Raw genomic sequence first — 17,908 nt, 5'->3', positions numbered from 1 at the left:
TTTTTCTTTTCATTCATTTTCCTTTGGCTAAATCATTCTTCATCTATCTATCTAAAGTTCGCAAAAGAGGAGCCAGATGGATTATTTATTGGTATGCAAGAGCAGCAAAATTGGCTGATCCGTAATAATCCTAATCAACCAACTCAATCTATCATGCGCCACTTAAACACATGCCTAGGAACCCCATTACCCGCCACACAAATGAAGGGCAGGGCTCCATAAGCATGTAAGGCCGCAATCTATTAAATAAAATAAATATAATCAAACTAACAATAATCCAATAATATAGGTAGGATAATAACCATAATTTTCAGAATTTACTCAATTTTTTTTTCAAAACATAAATTAGATACATGCCAATTCTCAAGACATACACAAATTACATATTTATGTAAAACTACAACTCAACCAACAAAATCACTTAACAAAGTTTTTATGGGGTTCATATAGTTCTATGAAACAATAGTATCTTGGAGCGCTCCAAATAAAACTGTAAAGGCTGGTATGATCCAACTAGACCTAGGGCCTTCCTTTAATCTCACAATCCAATCTCTATCCATTCTCTCCTATGGCTCGAGCTCTATAAAAAAGAAAAACAAAATCAAAAGAGTGAAATAACAGCATAGTAGGTAACCAAAACTATAACTAAAAGAATCGGGCAAGTATAATCAAACAAACTTGAACAATTATAGATGCATGATACAAAATAACTTATTTAACAATATAATATTTTCATAATCCAAGTTATACTTATAATGCCAAAGAGCATCATACATGTTATTTTTTGAATCAATATTTCAAATATAATTCAAAGGAGCATTTTAGAAGCCATTATCAAAATCAAGGTTACTCATGCCAACGCTTTCAATAAATATCTTATGATCATTTTCTAACATAATTTATCGACTTATCAATCTGAACAACTATGGCTACATTATTTCTGTGGCAAGGTCCAAAGTACTGCATTTAACCATTGCGGGTGGTCTAAAGTGCAGCACTTACCCTTTGCATAGTAGGTCCACTGTACCATATTTAACCTTATTGGAGTAGGTCCGAAGTATTGTACTTAACTCCTACTAAACACCCTTGCTAATAGAGCAATCAAATACCAATATATAACCCCCTTGTTAGTGCGGTCCGAAAAAGACGAAGTCCAAATTAATACACAAAATCCAATTATTTTACCAATATCATTATATTTTATTTGCTAGTATAAATATGGCTCAAACAATTTACAACATACACAATTATACATAAGTATCAAGGAATTTCAAATGTCTGATATACAAGCATGGCTTTCCAAAGAAGGAATTCAAACACCTTCGAAAATGAACAATCCAAAGTTTCATGTAGAGATTTCCAATAATTCAAATATTTCTTGTAATTTTAAAAATAACTCATAATTATGGATACACATGAATATCAAGGATGCTTAAAAGTATCAATGACATAATAATTTTCTACTTGATCCAATTTACACATATATAAAGCAGACTATACAATTTTCAAAGTATTTAATAATAATTATTACAAAATATATTATATATATATATATTATATTTTAAAATTACTCTAGTTAGGTTGAGATTACTTACCTATGAGTCTAGACTACATTCAAGTTTAACTACTCCAAAAGTATCCCTAAGACCGAATAACCCATAATACAAATAATTAAAATAGACATAATTTCTAAAATACTCCAAGTCTACAATTAACTTTTCAAATTTATTTCTAAGAACATAGAGGAATCAATGGAGGTCACTAAGCCTCGAAACAAAGTCTGACAATAATTTTATACTAAAAGCTCCGATAGGCCAATCCCTAAACTATTTATTTATAATCCAATTCTAATTTAAAATCTCCTTCTTCAATTCTAGATCATTAGATATATATAATTTGGTACCAAATCTCCAAAATCTATCCTCATGAACAAAATTTTGGTGGGCACCTGTCTCAACCTCACCTTTGAATTGCCTTAGTTTTTTCAATCAATATCGGTTGGACTTTAAGATAAGCTAGCCATACATCAGAACTATGCAATTGTATCTTGATTGCAAACCTCTTCAAGTCTTCTAAGATTTGCCTCTCAATAATGATCAAAGTAGCTAAACATTTAGAGAACTTCTTGCTCAAGATATGTGCCATCACATTAGCTTTCCCTAGATGATAATTAATAGAAAAGTCATAGTCCTTCAAAGGCTCTGACCATCATGTTCAACTTCTTCTAGACGAAGATATACTTCAAACTCTTTTGATTAGTATCTATCTCACATTACTTACCATATGGATAATGCCTCCAAGTCTTAAGAGCAAAAAGCACCATCATCAACTCCTAAGTCATGAGTAGGGTAGTTTTTCTCATACGATTTCAACTACATGGAAGTATAAGCCACTACCTTATTATGCTACATCAAAATATACCCCAAGACTTTCTTAAAAGCATCATTATAGATAGTAAAACCTTTATTTTCAAAAGGTATGGTGAGAATAATAGTGGATAATAATGTTTTCTTCAACTTTTAAAAGTTATAAGTCTATTTAAATTTGACCACCTTTGAGTTAAACGAGTATTGCTACCTTTTTCATCCTAGTGCAAATGAGCTTGAGAACTTGGGATCCTCAAGGAACTCGGTTGATCAAGGTAGAGAGCGGCTCTCCAAGATTGACTAAACGACACCTAGATGCATGTGTAGGCATGCCATCAGTGTTGGGCTAGCAAGAAAGGTATGGGTTGAATGGAGGATAGAGTACAACATAGTTTCAGATGCTTTGATTTTCAAAAACTTTCGCCACCATCACACCATCATTTGAAGAAGATAGAAATGGAAAGAGGAATAATGCTAGGCTATGTTGGAAAGGGTGTAGCGCTACCTACAATATAAGTGTAGTGCTGGATTACGGTAGAAAGCTAAGTTATATCTATTCTTAGGATAAGCAACTAAAGTAAAAGTAAAGATAAAAATAAACTGTTTGGATTTATTGTCCAAGGATCCTAATACAGTGCAATTCTATTTATTTATGCTAATACATATCAACTACATACAATTATAATAATTGTCCATTCCAATGGTTGCTTCTCACATACGATCTCCATTCATGATGGTTTAGTAACTACCGTCAACTATCTTCCTATTATGTATAAGTACGATCTTCTGACACCTATTTCTTATAGCCTCGAGACCTATACTATCCATAATTTACATGAGAGTTTTTGAACATTCGTAATGTCTGGTACCAGGCCAAATTGGTCCTTACATTATTATATTGCCGCTTGGCATATGAAACACGCACCACAGCAAAAACTTTCAGAAATCCTCTTTGATATGGTCGTCCTCTAGCCCTGTAATGCTTATGTCCGGTATTATAGGACCACTATAGTTTTGCCTTTTACTCCTAGACAAACAATCAGAAACTAATGTTGGCAAGGATTTGCCAACTTCACCAGTGATCCTTTGTATTTTTTCATGATCGACACTTTCATGATACCTCAATCAGTAGATTCTAAGGTCTCCATTGTATAATCTTCAGCTACTCCCTCTGAATGTACTGAAGTCTCCAACTCTGGTTTCTCATGCACCATAGTAATTTCACGTGCTAGCTAATAAGCCAATTCGTCCATCATCGTGATCCAATCGGAGAACAAAATGATTTTTCTCAACTCATTTAACTCGAATCTCTCAAAAAAAAATAAAAAAAGATAGAAGACTTTCGAAAGTAAGGCTTAAGTCCTCTTTTGTTTCATTGATGATAAAAAGAATAAGGCATACAACCTCTATTTATAATGATGAGGTTTGTCCTTATACAATTCAGGTCGCTTCCTAATTTTAATAGGACTCACTTTTTCAAAATAGACATCACTAGTAGAAATAAAGTTGAAAAGCTAAAATTCTACATGAGGTAGATCCTGACTTCTACATCAACTTTGCCTTCTATTACTCTTAACCTTATTCTTCTCGGATGGATACATAGGTTTGATCAAAGACTTATCAAAAAAGAAACTTTTGATTTGACAGATCCATTTCAAACCCTAAATGATAAAATTTGAGCTCGATCGCTAGAGGCACTGCTCCCTAAAGAGCATGTGTCTGTGAAGCATCACATCGTAGATCTAAAAAAACTAACTGATTTAAAAAAAAAATATCTTAATTGGATATTGTATCATCAAGCTATGACTTTCGAAAGCTTGGCTTATGTGGCTTTTTGATGTGATGGATCTTATTCAACCCTACTCATTATGACGAAAATGATCCACATCTAGTCCGAGGATCCTCTTAGATCACATAGGAATGAGTAAAAGTGTCTTCACCATAGGACTCACTGGAATGTACTCTAGCCTTGTATATTGGCGTTTAATTGTAGAAACAAGTCTTTCAAACTATCCCTCTATCAAAGTCAAAAATGCTACATATCTCTCCAAAAATGGTCTTAGAATAGCAGCCACTTTCTTTGCAGCTGCTTCTTTGGCTTTCTTTGACCATGGCATGATAGCATCTATTAAGTTGTATCACCAAAAATAGTGTGACGATGACTATACAGGGTCCCGCCAAAGATGATGTGGCAAGGACTACACAATGTCCTACTAGACATACCAGAAAGCCTGTTGTTGCCTTTTTTACCCCATCTAAGTGAGCTAGGAAACTCAAGATCCCTAGAAATCTCGATGGATCGAGGTAGAGTGTAGCCCATGAAACTTGACCAAGTAAGGCTTGGATACTGCACAGGCATGCCACCTATATCAGGCTACCGTGAAAAGTGTGGGTCGAATGGAGAATAAAGAGCAATATATATCCATGTGTCTTGACCTTCAAGGACTTCTGCCACTACACACCACTATCTTCTAGAAGAACAAGCCAGTCTTAGAATGCTACGGACATCAAAAATATTTGTTGGCTAAATCCATTTATAATTTCTTCCTCTTTTTTTAGATCACAAAAATACCTTATTTTGATACCACATGCCTAAGAAATGCCACATTGTCCAGTCAAAACTCACACTTCATCGACATTGCATATGACTTCCTTATTCGCCCATCTTAATTGCTCTTCATGCTCTTCTTTACTTTTGAAATTTAGATATCATCATTGAAGACAACCACAATCTAATCTAAGAAGGTTTTGAACACCCTATTCATCACATCCATAAAGACCGCTGGTAAATTATTCAGCGGCCCAAATGACATCACCAAAAAATCATATTACCCATACCTTGTCCTAGAAACTATTTTAGGAACATGTTTTGCCTTGAATTTCAACTGATGGTAGCCTAACCCTAGGTCAATCTTGAAGAAGACTTGGGCTCCTTGTAGTTGATCAAATCAATCATTTATCCATAGCAAAGGATATTTGTTTTGCACATTTACCTTATTTGACTTCTTATAATCAATGGTGAGTCTCATGATCTCATCCTTCTCTTTCACAAATTACACTAGAGCTTTGACACATTGGGCCTAATAAAGCCCTTATCTAACAATTCTTGCAATTGCTCCTTCTACTCTTTCAATTTAGCTAGGGCCATCCGATATAGAGCCTTAGAAACTAGACTTGTGTTGAATACTAGCTCAATAGAGACTTCAATCTCCCTGTCATATGAAAGTCCGAGCAAGTCTTGGGAAAAACATCTAGAAACTAGCAAATAGTAGGAATATCCTCCAATGCTAGGTCTTCTTGTTGAGTGTATATCATAGTAGCTAGATAATCTTTGCGACCCTTCTTCAGCATTTGCCTAGACTGTAATGCTGATACTACTCATAGAGGTGCAACACCTTTACTTCTAACAAAGCTAAACTATGGTTGGCCTAGAATATAGAAGTTCTCTTTCCATGAAAATCAATTGAGTCATGATAGACAACTAACTAATCCATCCTCAATATAACAGTAAAATCTTGCATTTCAAATTGTTAAATGTGCCAACAATTCCATATCTTTTGCTCTGATTACATAGGGCTTACGAATACAATTAGCAATTAAAATATCTTTAATAGGAGTACAAGACATAATTCAACATCTAAAGGCTCACGCGATAGATCATGCATAATTAAGTTGGTGAGACTGGAATTATACTTGTCACCACCATATTAGAAGCTTGGGCATCCTGCTACATCAATGCATAGACCCTCTCTTGTACCCTAGGCTTCTGAATCCCCTGCTTTCTCTAACCCTCAAGAGTTGGTCATCATTCAAAAGGCACCCTAATGGTCTAAGATGTCTGAGTAGGCTGCCTCTCCATCTTAAAGGGATAGGTAATCACATTGTGGCCTAGCTAGCTACACTCAAAACAAGCACCACTAGTCCAACAACAAACCTCATCTTCATGGCTCTTGCCACATCTAAGGCACCAATCTCCATAGCTTTGCTAAATACTAACAATAGAGTGTTGAGTCTCTCTCCTCTTAAACTGTTCGGTAGAATTCTAGCCAAATCGAGATACTACTATTTGGTGTCTCTTCTTCTTTGAACTACATTCCTATCCTTCTAAACATCATTAAGTTACTTCCGATCAAGAGTTCTTTGGTTATAACTACCACATATGTAGCCAAGTTAAATGCATTTACAAGCTATCTATGTTGGGGCCTTAGCCCCTATAAAAAATTTTGAATTCGATCCTCCTTATCATCTACCGAGGAAGGAGCAAACTTGGCCAAATAGGTAAACTAAGTCTCATACTAGGCCATAGATATGCTCCCCTGCTCCAATTTGGTGAAATTTTACTCCTTCTATATCAGCACACTCTTAGGGAAACATTCCTCATAGAAGGCCTCCTTGAACATTTTCCAAGTGACAACACCTAATCTACACCTGCACTCCTCCAGTAGCCTCCAATCATATGCACCTCCTTGTAGGAGATAGGAGGCAAAACCGAACATTTCTTCCTCTAAGCACTTTTGAACATGGAAGACCTTTTTCATTTCTATCATCCACTTTAGTCTTAAATGGAACAGTGGTCCCTGCAAATGGTGGTGGAGCCACTATTAAACTCAGCAAAACTACTATGTCCCTTAAATCACTGCTACAGCTATGGAGTATACTATGGTTACCGATTTTGTTACCACTAGTTCTGTTATTATTGCATTTTCTACTAAATCTATAATTGCTGCTACTAGATTTGTTGTTGCTGCATCTGTATCAATTGTAGCATCTTAGATCAAAACTACTCCTGATTGTTCCCCATAGGGTCATCCAGGACAAACTTGTCAGGTTCACCTACGCCCTCCTACTAGTGAGTGCCACTAGCATACGAATTATCCTTAACATGGGTTCCCCTGAATGATGTGCCATTCTAACCTATATTCATAAACAATAATACCAACAAATTATAAAACTTTCTCAATGCTTAAACAACCAATGATAGATGACATATATGAAACATAAAGGTTATATATAGAAATATTTACCATATCTTGCAACCCCACCTACACTCACCCTATGATTTATTCCTAAAGGTCAAAACATAGGCTTCGATACCACTATAGTTGTCGCACCCCCGACCTAAGCATGTGCCAAGGAATGTAACAACTCACCGCAAATACAAATGGTTAAGCTCCATAAGCATGTAATGCAACAATTTGTGAAACAAAAAAAAAAATAACCAAACTAGCAGCAGTCCAATAATACAGGCAGGATAATAATCATAATTTTCAAAACTCACTAATTTCTTTTTCAAAGCTTGAATTGACCACATACCAATACCCAAAATATCCACAAATTACATATTCAAGTAAAATTAACACTCAACCAACATAATCATGTTACAAAATTTTTAAGAGATTCTTGTAGTTCTACAAAATAATAGTATCAAGGAGGGTTCCAAACAAAACTATAAAGGCTGGTTTGATCTAACCAAATCTAAGGTTTTATTCTAATCACATAGTCCAACCTCTACCATCTATTCCTATCCCTTTCTACCATAGTCGTCTTTTGCTACTGTGGTAGTCGTTTACCTTTAAGCAAGTCTTTGGTCATGCTCACTGGATGATAAAGCTAAAGAGGATCGAGATAGACTTTGGCCGTCTTGCTGCCACTATAGTTGGTGGCTGTGGGTGTCGGATGCCCTCGGACCCCAAATCCTTAAGGCCAGCAACATTGGCCCAACCATAGTTTTAGCCTTTGGCAGTCATGCTGTCGCTCTGGATGATGACTGCAGGAGACGGATCTCCTCGAACTCCAAATCTCTGAAAGTGGCAAAAATGGCCCAATTAGAGCTTTATTTTGGGGAGTCATGTTGCCTTTCTGATTAGTGGCTATGGAAGATAGATATCCTCGACCCCCACACCCTATAGGTTGGCAAAGTTGGCCCAACCAGTTCTTCTAATCGATCACCACACCCCGAAGGGTGGCAAAGTTGGCTCGACTTTCTCCACTTTGCAAATTTTGGAACTGCAAGCAATAGAAAAAAAATGCACTTTTATTAATGATGAGAAGTAGATAGAACTTGTTAATGCCAAAGCATTTCAATGATAATATATTCTTAAATTTTTAGAATTCCATAATTAATGTACTAATTTTCCATCCAAGTGTTCCAACCAATATATCCTGGAATACACTTCCTCAGTGATTCTATAGGGTCCTTCCCAATTTGGGGTTAGCTTTTTTTATCCTTCTCCAGGATGTTGTGCTCTTCTCAACATGAGATCTCCAAATCAAAAGAAGTGTTCATTCACTCTGAAGTTGTAACATATAGTAACTCGCTACTGGTACGCGACCATGCGGATTTGAGTTCACTCTCGGACTTCTTCAATGAGGTCAAGCTCAGCTCTTAGGTCTTCTTGATTTTGCTGCATGTTGTAGCATTCCACCCAATGAGTTAGCATCCTGATATCTATAGGTACCATGGATTCTACCCCAAAAGCAAGGTTGAAGGGCGTCTCTCCTGTGGGAGTTTGGCTTGTGGTGTGGTACACCCAAAGAATGCTTGGGAGCTCGTCAGCCTAAAGCCCCATAGCTTTGTCCAGCTAGATCTTCAAGCTTCACAAGATCGTTCTGTTCGTCACCTCAGCTTGTGGCCTTTGGGTTGGCGACTGAGGTGAATCAATTCTCAATGCTAAGTTCCCCATAGAAATCTCTAAAGTGGACATTATCAAACTACTTCCCATTGTCAATTACCAACACCTGAAGAATGCCGAATCTACAATCCTTGCATTGTTCTTGGTAATTCGAGTTGGAGGTTGATGTGGGAATTGATTTGCTTCCTATATCTTATTGCCAATGGAAAGGACTTAAGATATCTATCCCTCATTATGCGAAGGGCCATGGATTTCTCATTAGTGTCAACTCGATGGTAGGTTGATGTGGGATGTTGGAAAACCTCTAGCATCGATCGCACTTCTGGATAAACTTAATAGTGTCCTTTAAGGTACACCAATAGTTGCCCTCCTCAGCACTTATAAGCTAGTGCTCTGCCTCTTAGGTGATTGCCACAAACTCCTTCATATATTTCTTACTGAACATATTGTACTTCATTTGACTTGCAGCACCTCAAGTATGGCAAAGTATATGATCTTTTGTTGAAATTTCTATTAAGGAGAGTGTATGTGATTGCTTGATATCTAATCCTTCTAGCTTCTTTTCTATCCTTGGAAAGGTCTTCATCTTCAAGGTAGTTCACCAAGGGATCTATCCATCTCGACTTGTCATCCGCTTGTATTATGGAGTTGCTTTCTTCTTCAATACTTCTGCTCTATAGGACCTTGGGGTAAATGGTGTGTTCGAGATCAACAGATGCAAAGCTAGCGAACTTGGACAAGAAAACCACCTTGCTATTCTCGGACCTCGATATCTGATGAATATCGAAGTATTTGAGGTCAGACTACCATGGTTGTCCTCCTTAGCCTCCTAGTCTCTTCAGACTTGGTTGACTACAAGTTGGGAGCCATTTTATGCTATGAGTTGGACCACCTCAAGTTTCTTTGTAAGTTTTAGTCGAATCACCATGGCCTCATATTTAGCCTCATTACTGGAGGCGGAAAAACCGAACCAAAGTGCATATCCTAATGATTCACCCTTTGGGCTTACCAATATCAATCCATCTATGTTTTCTATTGCATTGGAGGATCTATCGACATATAATGCCTAGTTTGGGAGACTGTTGACTGAGGTTGGTGCTTGTTCTGTGTTCTTTTCCTCGGGGATAGTGAAATCAACTAGGAAGTCCACAAGAACTTAGGCTTTGATAGTTGGTTGGGGATGATACTGGATATTGAACTCTCTAAGATCTACAGACCACTTTACCAACCTTTCTGATGTCTCAGGCTTTTGCAAGATCTACTATAGTGGTTGTCTAGTAAAAACTACAATGTTGTATGCCTGGAAGTATGGTCTCAATTTCTCAAGCTAAGATAACAAGCGCATAGGACATTTTATCGGTTCTTTGGTACCTCGCCTCGGCATTATGGAGTACTTGCCTAACATGGTAAATTAGCCTTTGTCTGGATATATATTCGTTAATAGTCAAGAGCCTTTCTCCTTCTTAGACCGTAACCAAGTTGATGGGCACTTAGGAGATGACCAAGTAGAGGTAGAGTACTTCTCTAGGTTCTGGTCAAGAAAGAAATGGAGGCAACCTGAGGACTTTCCTGAGCTTGTCAAAGGTTTGTTGAAACCTCTGGTCCACTTAAAGTTTTTGATGTTCTTCCAGGCCTCAAAGAAAGAAAAGCACTTGTCAGCCAATCTCGAGACAAATCTATTAAGGGTAGTGACTTGACCCTTGCAGCATTGGATCTTCTTCACTATTTCTGGCGGGTCATCTCGTAAAAAGCCTGAATTTTTTCGAATTTGCTTATGTACCCCCCCATGTCACCATAAATCCTAAAAATTTTTCAGAGGATACTCTAAAGGTGCACTTTTTGGGATTGAGCTTCATCTCATAGCAATGTAGAACTCTGAAGGTTTCCTCCATGTCTGCGCTTCTGACTCTTCATCAGCATATCGTCCACATATGCCTCCATATTGTGGCTAATCTGATCCTTGAAAATTTTGATAACTAGTCATTCATAAGTAGCCCCAGCATTTTTCAGACCGAAGGGCATAAATTTGTAACAATTTAAGTCCTCTTTCTGTAATGAAGGACGTCTTCTCCTCGTCCATCGGATGCATCTTAGTTTGGTTGTATCTAGAAAAGGCATCTGTGAAGCTGAGGTGCTCTTGTCCCAAGATGGCATCCACAAATTGATCCATCCTCATGAGCAGCAAGCTGTCTTTCGGGTAGGTGCTATTGAGGTCGATGAAATCAATATAGATCTACAACTTTCCATTCACCTTCTTCACCACATTGCCCAACCAATCTAGGTAGTGAACTTCTAGGATCAACCCGACTGAAGAAGCTTGTCGACCTCCTCATTAATACCTTGGTCCTTCTCTAGGGTGGAGTAATGCTTTCATCCGCCAAACAAACTTGTAGGTTGAGTTATTGTTGAGCTTGTGGACCATCACAAAGGTATCAATTTTGGGCATGTCTACCACTGTTAATTCAAACACATTTTTATTAGCCCTAAGAAAATGAATAAGTTGACCACATAGCTCGAGCTCTAGCAAGGAGCAAATTTCCACCACTTGGTTGTCATCCTCTTCTTGCAGGGATATTCGGATCAAGTCTTCTACTGGTGCCCCCTCTACACTTTCAGTTCATACCAAAATTCAAAACCTTCAATAGGGAGTGCTTCCTTGCTCCTCCCCTTAAGGCAAGTCACATAGCATTGTTAGGCTGCTGCTTGGTCTTCTTGGACCTCCCCAATTCCATCCTCGATCAGGAGTTTCATGACTAGATGATAGGTGGAGGTGATGGCCTTCATCGCAATGAGGGTTGGTCCCCAAATCATAGCATTATAGGCTGAAAAAATTTAGACGACCAGAAAATCCATCATAATAGTCACTTATCGAGGTGCTCGACTTGCTGTGACCGACAGAAAGATAATTCCCTCTAGTTGCACCAAGTCTCCTTTGAAGCTAGCTAAAGGAACTTTGATTGGCTTAAGCTGATTTGTAGGTATCTTCATCTTCTCAAAGGCCTCATAATATAATATATTTGCCGAGTTGTCATTGTCTACAAGGATCCCCTTCACCTCAAAGTTTGCAATGGACATGAAGATGACCAAAGCATCATCATAGGGGGCCTGGACCCCCTACAGATCTTATTCGGAGAAGGTAATAACTTCTCTCAGTCTCTGCCACTTAGACTGTTGGTCCTCCATCCTGATTTGTCGGACATGGGCTCTTTTGCAAGCTGCATTCACCAACATGGCAGGTCCACCAATGATTATATTAATGACCCCAGCCATGAGTATGTTATCAAGGGAGCGTTGAGTTGGGGGGCACCTTGTAGGCGACTGCTGATCTCTTCCTCCATCGTCTCTCCTATCTCGCTCGACAAAACAATCAAGGTAGCCATGATGGATGAGCTTTTCAATATCGTCTTTCAACATCGGGACTCGTGCAGCACTGGATCTCCTTCATTGTTCTTGGCGGGGTCATCTCTTAAAAAGCTTGAATTATTTTCGGATTTGCTTATCTGCCCCACCATCTCACCATAAATCGTATGAATTTTTCTAAGGATACTCTGAAGGTGCACTTCTTGGGATTGAGCTTCATCCCATAGCAATGTAGAACTTTGAAGGCTTCCTCCATGTCGGCACTTCAGACTCTTCACCAGCATATCGTCAACATATGCCTCCATATTGTAGCTGATCTGATCTTTCAAAATTTAGATGACCAGTTGTTGATAAGTAGCCCCAACATTTTTTTAGTCCGAAAGGCATAACTTTTTAAAAATATAAGCCCTTTTTCTATAATGAAGGATGTCTTCTCCTCATCTGTCAGATGCATCTTGATTTGGTTATATCTAGAAAAGGCATCTGTGAAGCTAAGGTGCTCTTGTCCTAAGGTGGCATCCACAAATTGATCCATCCTCGGGAATAGCAAGCTGTCCTTCAGCCAGGCCCTGTTGAGGTCGGTGAAATCGATGTAGATCTACCACTTTCCATGTCTTCTTCACCACATTGGCCAGCCAGTCTAGGTAGTGAATTTCTAGGATCAACCCCAGTCGAAGAAGCTTGTCGACCTCCTCATTAATACCTTGATGCCTCTCTAGTGTGAAGTTACTTTTTCTTCTTCCAAATAGAATTGTAGGTTGAGTCCATATCAAGCTTGTGGACCATCACAAACATATCAATTATGGGCATATTAACCATTGTTATTGCAAACACATCTGCATTAGCCCTAAAGAAATGAAAAGGTTAAGAGCATACCTCAGGCTCCGGCAAGGAGCTAATTTGCTCCACTTGGGTGTCATCCACTTCTTGCAGGAATATTGGGACCAAGTCTTCTACAGGTGCTCCCCTCTACACTTTCAATTCATCCCAAAGGAATAAGGAGTGCTTCCTTGCTCCTCCCCTTGAGAGAGGTCATGTAGCATTGTCAGGTGGCTGCTTGGTCTCCTTGGACCTCCCCGATTCCATAATCGAATAGGAATTTCATCACTAGATGGAAGGTGGAGGTGATGGCCTTCATTGCATTGAGGTCTGGTCCCCTGATCATAGCATTATAGATTGAAGGAATTCAGACAACTAGGAAATCCACTATAATAGTCACTTGCCAAGGTGCTCAACTTGGTGTGATCGGTAGGAACATAATTTTCTCTAGTTGCACCAATTCTCCTATGAAGCCAACAAAAGGAGCTTTGATTGGCTTAACCTAATATGCAGGTATCTTCATCTTCCTAAAGGACTCATAATATAATATATTTGTCTGTCATTTTCTACAAGGATCCTCTTCACCTCAATGGTCAAGGAGATGGCCGAAGCATCATCATAGGGGGCCTAGACCTCGATATTCTTCAGAGAAGGTAATAACTTCTCCCATTCTTTGCCCCTTAGATTGTTGGTCCTCCATCCTGGTCAGTCGGACATAGGCTTTTCTGCAAGCTACTCTCACCAATGTGTCAGGTCCACCAATGATTACTTTAATGACACCACCCATGACTCTATTATCAAGGGAGGGTTGAACTGGGGGGCACCTTGCAGGAGAGTGTTAATCTCTTCCTCCATCTTCTCTTCTATCTCGCTCAACAAAACAATGAATGTAGTCATGATAGATGAGCTTCTCAATATCGTCCTTCAAATATCGGCACTCTTGCGGTGCTGGATCTCCTTCACTATTCTTGGTGGGGTCCATTTCTTGAAAAGCCTAGATGTTTTCCAAATTTGTTTATACGCCCCACCATGTCAACATAAATCCTAGAAATTTTTCTAAGGATACTATAAAGGTGCACTTTTTGGGATTGAGCTTCATCCCATAGCAATGTAAAACTCTGAAGACTTCCTCCATATCAGTGCTTCAGACTCTTCACTAGCATATTGTCCACATATGCCTCTATATTGTGGCTGATCTGATCTTTGAAAATTTTGATGACCAGTCGTTGATAAGTAGCCCTATCATTTTTTAGTCCAATGGGCATACCTTTGTGGCAATATAAGTCTTTTTTTTTTGTAATGAAGGATGTCTTCACCTTGTCTGTCGGATACGTCTTGATTTGTTTGTATCTAGAAAATGTATCCGTGAAGCTAAGGAGCTCTTGTCCAAAAGTGGCTTCCATAAATTAATTCATCCTCGAGAGCAGCAAGCTATTCTTTAGGCAGGCCCTATTGAGGTTGATGAAATTGATGTAGATCTACAACTTTTCATTCGCCTTCTTAACCACATAAGCCAGCAAATTTAGGTAGTGAACTTCCAGGATCAGCCCTGACCGAAGAACCTTGTTGACCTCCTCGTTAATACTTGGTGACTCTCTAGGGTGATGTTATACTTTTTTCTGCCAAACAAATATGTAGGTTGAGTCCACACTGAGCTTAAGGACCATCACAAAGGTATCAATTCCGAGCGTGTCTACCACTATTAATGCAAACACATCCGCATTAGCCCTAAAAAAATGAATAAGTTGAGCGCATACCTTGGGCTCCAACGGGGAACCAATTTGCACCACTCGGGTGACATCCTCTTCTTGCAATGATATTAGGACTAAGTCTTCTACAGGTGCCCCCTTCTGCACTTTCAGTTCATCCCAGACTTCAATGCCTTCAATAGGGAGTGCTTCCTTACTTCTCCCCTTGAGGGAGGTCACGTAGCATTTTTAGGTTGCTACTTGGTCTCTTTGGACCTCCCCGATTCCATGCTCGGTAAAAAATTTCATCACTAGATGGTAAGTGGAGGTGATGGCATTCATCGCATTAAGGGTTGGTCACCTGATGGTAGCATTATAGGTTGAAGAAATTCTGACCACTATAAAATCCACCATAATAGTCGCTTGCCTAGGTGCTCGACTTGCTGTGACCGGCAGAAAGATAATTTTCTCTAGTTGCACCAAGTCTCCCATGAAGCCAACTAAAGAAGCTTTGATTGGCTTAAACTGATCCGTAGGTATCTTCATCTTCTAAAAGGCCTTGTAATATAATATATTTGCCAAGTTGTTATTGTCTACAATGATCCTCTTCACATCAAAGTTTGCAATGGTTAAGGAGATGACCAAAGCATCACCATAGGGGGCCTGGACCCCCTATAGATCTTCTTTGGAGAAGGTAATAACTTCTCCCATTCTTTGCCCCTAGATTTTTGGTCCTACATTCTGATCTGTCGAACATGTGCTCTATTGTAAGCTGCTCTCACCAATGTGGTAGGTCCACCAACGATTACTTTAATGACCCTAGCCATGAGTCTGCTATCAAGGGAGCATTGAGCTGTGGGGCAGCTTGCAGGTGAGTGTTGTTCCAATCCTCCATCTTCTCCCCTGCCTTGCTCGACAAAACAATCAAGGTAGCCATGATGGATGAGCTTCTCAATATTGTCCTTTAGCTATCGACACTATTCAGCATCGTGCTCATTGTTGTGGTGGAACTAGTAGTAGTTGCTTCAGTCCCTTCTTGTTGAATCAACTTCATACTTTCGATCGATTGGATATAGCCTTCACCTCTTATCTCCATGAGGACATTGCTCTACAAGGTGTTCAGGGGTATGTAGTTTTCATACCTCCGAGAAGGAGTCCTCGAACATCGTGGAGTCTTTGGATGTCATGGAGTCTCCTTCTGCTCCATCAACTTCTTCTTTTTATTATTGTGGGCCTTCTCGTCATCTCGGCTCTTTCTTTTCTTCTCTGCTTAGTTGTCGCCTGACTCCCTTCAAGCACTCATCGTCTCTTCGACATTGATATGCTTCTCTACCTGCACAAGAAGCACTATGAGGTTCATAGGGGGCCTCTTGGAGAGAGAAACTAAACCTGGAGTTTCTCAGGTCAAAGAAGCAACTATCATGGCCTAATCAAGATCACGAACCTCCAACACTTCAAAGTTGAAGTAGTTAATGTACTTATGAAATGTCTCATCTCTCCTCCACTTGATGTTTATCAGGCTAGCTGAAGTCTTCATGTGACTCCAGCTACCGATGAAATGCCCTACAAATCTCTAGGTCAACTGATCAAATAAGCCAATCAAGAATGGTTGAAAATTAGAATACCACACTCAAAGATCTTTCTTTAAGGTGGCCACAAAAATGCAGCACATAATGGTGTTAGATGCCTCATGCAACAGCATAATTGCCTTAAAAGACTCATCAATTGGTTTTGAGGTGCCATCATACTACTCTATTTGAGGCATTTTAAATCTTGAGGAAGAGGCTTCGCCATGATCTGCTTGGTGGAGGCTGGTACTTTGCTAAGTTGAGGTTCGTCTGACGTGCTAACTCTCTTCTTCCTTACTTCCTTCATGACCCAGCTGAGATGCTTGTTCATCTCATCGAGCCTTCGGGTTAGCTCAGTCTCAGGCTTCTCCTGGAATTGTTGCCACCTTCCTTGAATAGTGGATCTCGCTTAGCACGGAAGCCTTTTTCAAGCTTCCTAAATTTATTTTCTGTCAGGAGCTCCCTTGCTCCTTGGGACCGTTGCCACCTTCCTCGAGTGAGTGGATCTCGCTTAGCACAAGAGCTTTGTTCGAGCTTCCTTGATTCGTTTTTCAAGTAGGAGCTCCCTTTACTCCTTTTTAGGGATCATTGCTGGTGAGACTGGTCGTTCCTTTCGCTAGGCCGCAGTCACCGATTCAACCGATCTCGAGCTTGATCGGCTGGTTGGTTCCTTCCCTCTAAAATCAAGCTCCTAACCAAGTTGGTTAGGTCCTAGACTTTCTGCTTGAGCTAGTTGAATTGCTCAACAATCATCGGTGCTCAGGATGATGGTGGTGGCGGCGGCGGCGGCGACATCCACGATCAATGGAAGTTGGATTCCATCGGGATATCTTTCCGTTAGAAACCATGGGATCTAATAGGAGATTTATCAAACTGGTTCCTTCTCTTAGGCGACATATCTTTTTGTCTGATTCTTATAGATAGTGCCAATCTATTGCAATTGATCTTCAAATTGTTGATGTAAATCATCTATATCGATCTGCAAAATAGCAATGGATCAGAGAACTCATCAAAGCTGGTTCTGATCGGCCCTTTCGATGCTTAAGTTAAAGAAAGTTTTATAATGTGGGAGAAGGATTACAAATCTGAAAGTAGAATTAGAGGGGTGGGAGTCTTCTACCTTTCATGCAGAGGTTTTAGGTCTATTTATAGCCATAGAATTTAGTCCCTTAGGGGTCGTGCTCCGACTGCCTGAAGTCGTACTGTAATTAATTGAGATCGTACAATAATCATTGAGGGGCGTGCTGTAACCATCCAATATCGTGCTATAACCATCTAGGGATGTGATATAATTGACTTTAGGGCCAAACCATATTTTCATATAAAGTAGTAGGGTCGTTGCTTAAGTTAAGAGCTTTGAATAGAAAGAGATGGCCATCAAGCTAAATGGTTGTCTAGCCGAGTTGCGAGACTTCATTTGGTGCATCAGGCAATGTGTGACCTTGGAGGTCTACTCCTTTTGGTCTGCTTGACCT

The sequence above is a fragment of the Phoenix dactylifera genome, chromosome 13, assembly GCF_051530095.1.
Source record: "Phoenix dactylifera cultivar Ajwa chromosome 13, Ajwa_hap1_PhDact_Kaust_v1.1, whole genome shotgun sequence".
Lineage (NCBI taxonomy): Eukaryota > Viridiplantae > Streptophyta > Magnoliopsida > Arecales > Arecaceae > Phoenix > Phoenix dactylifera.
Note: the sequence above shows the minus strand (reverse complement) of the source record.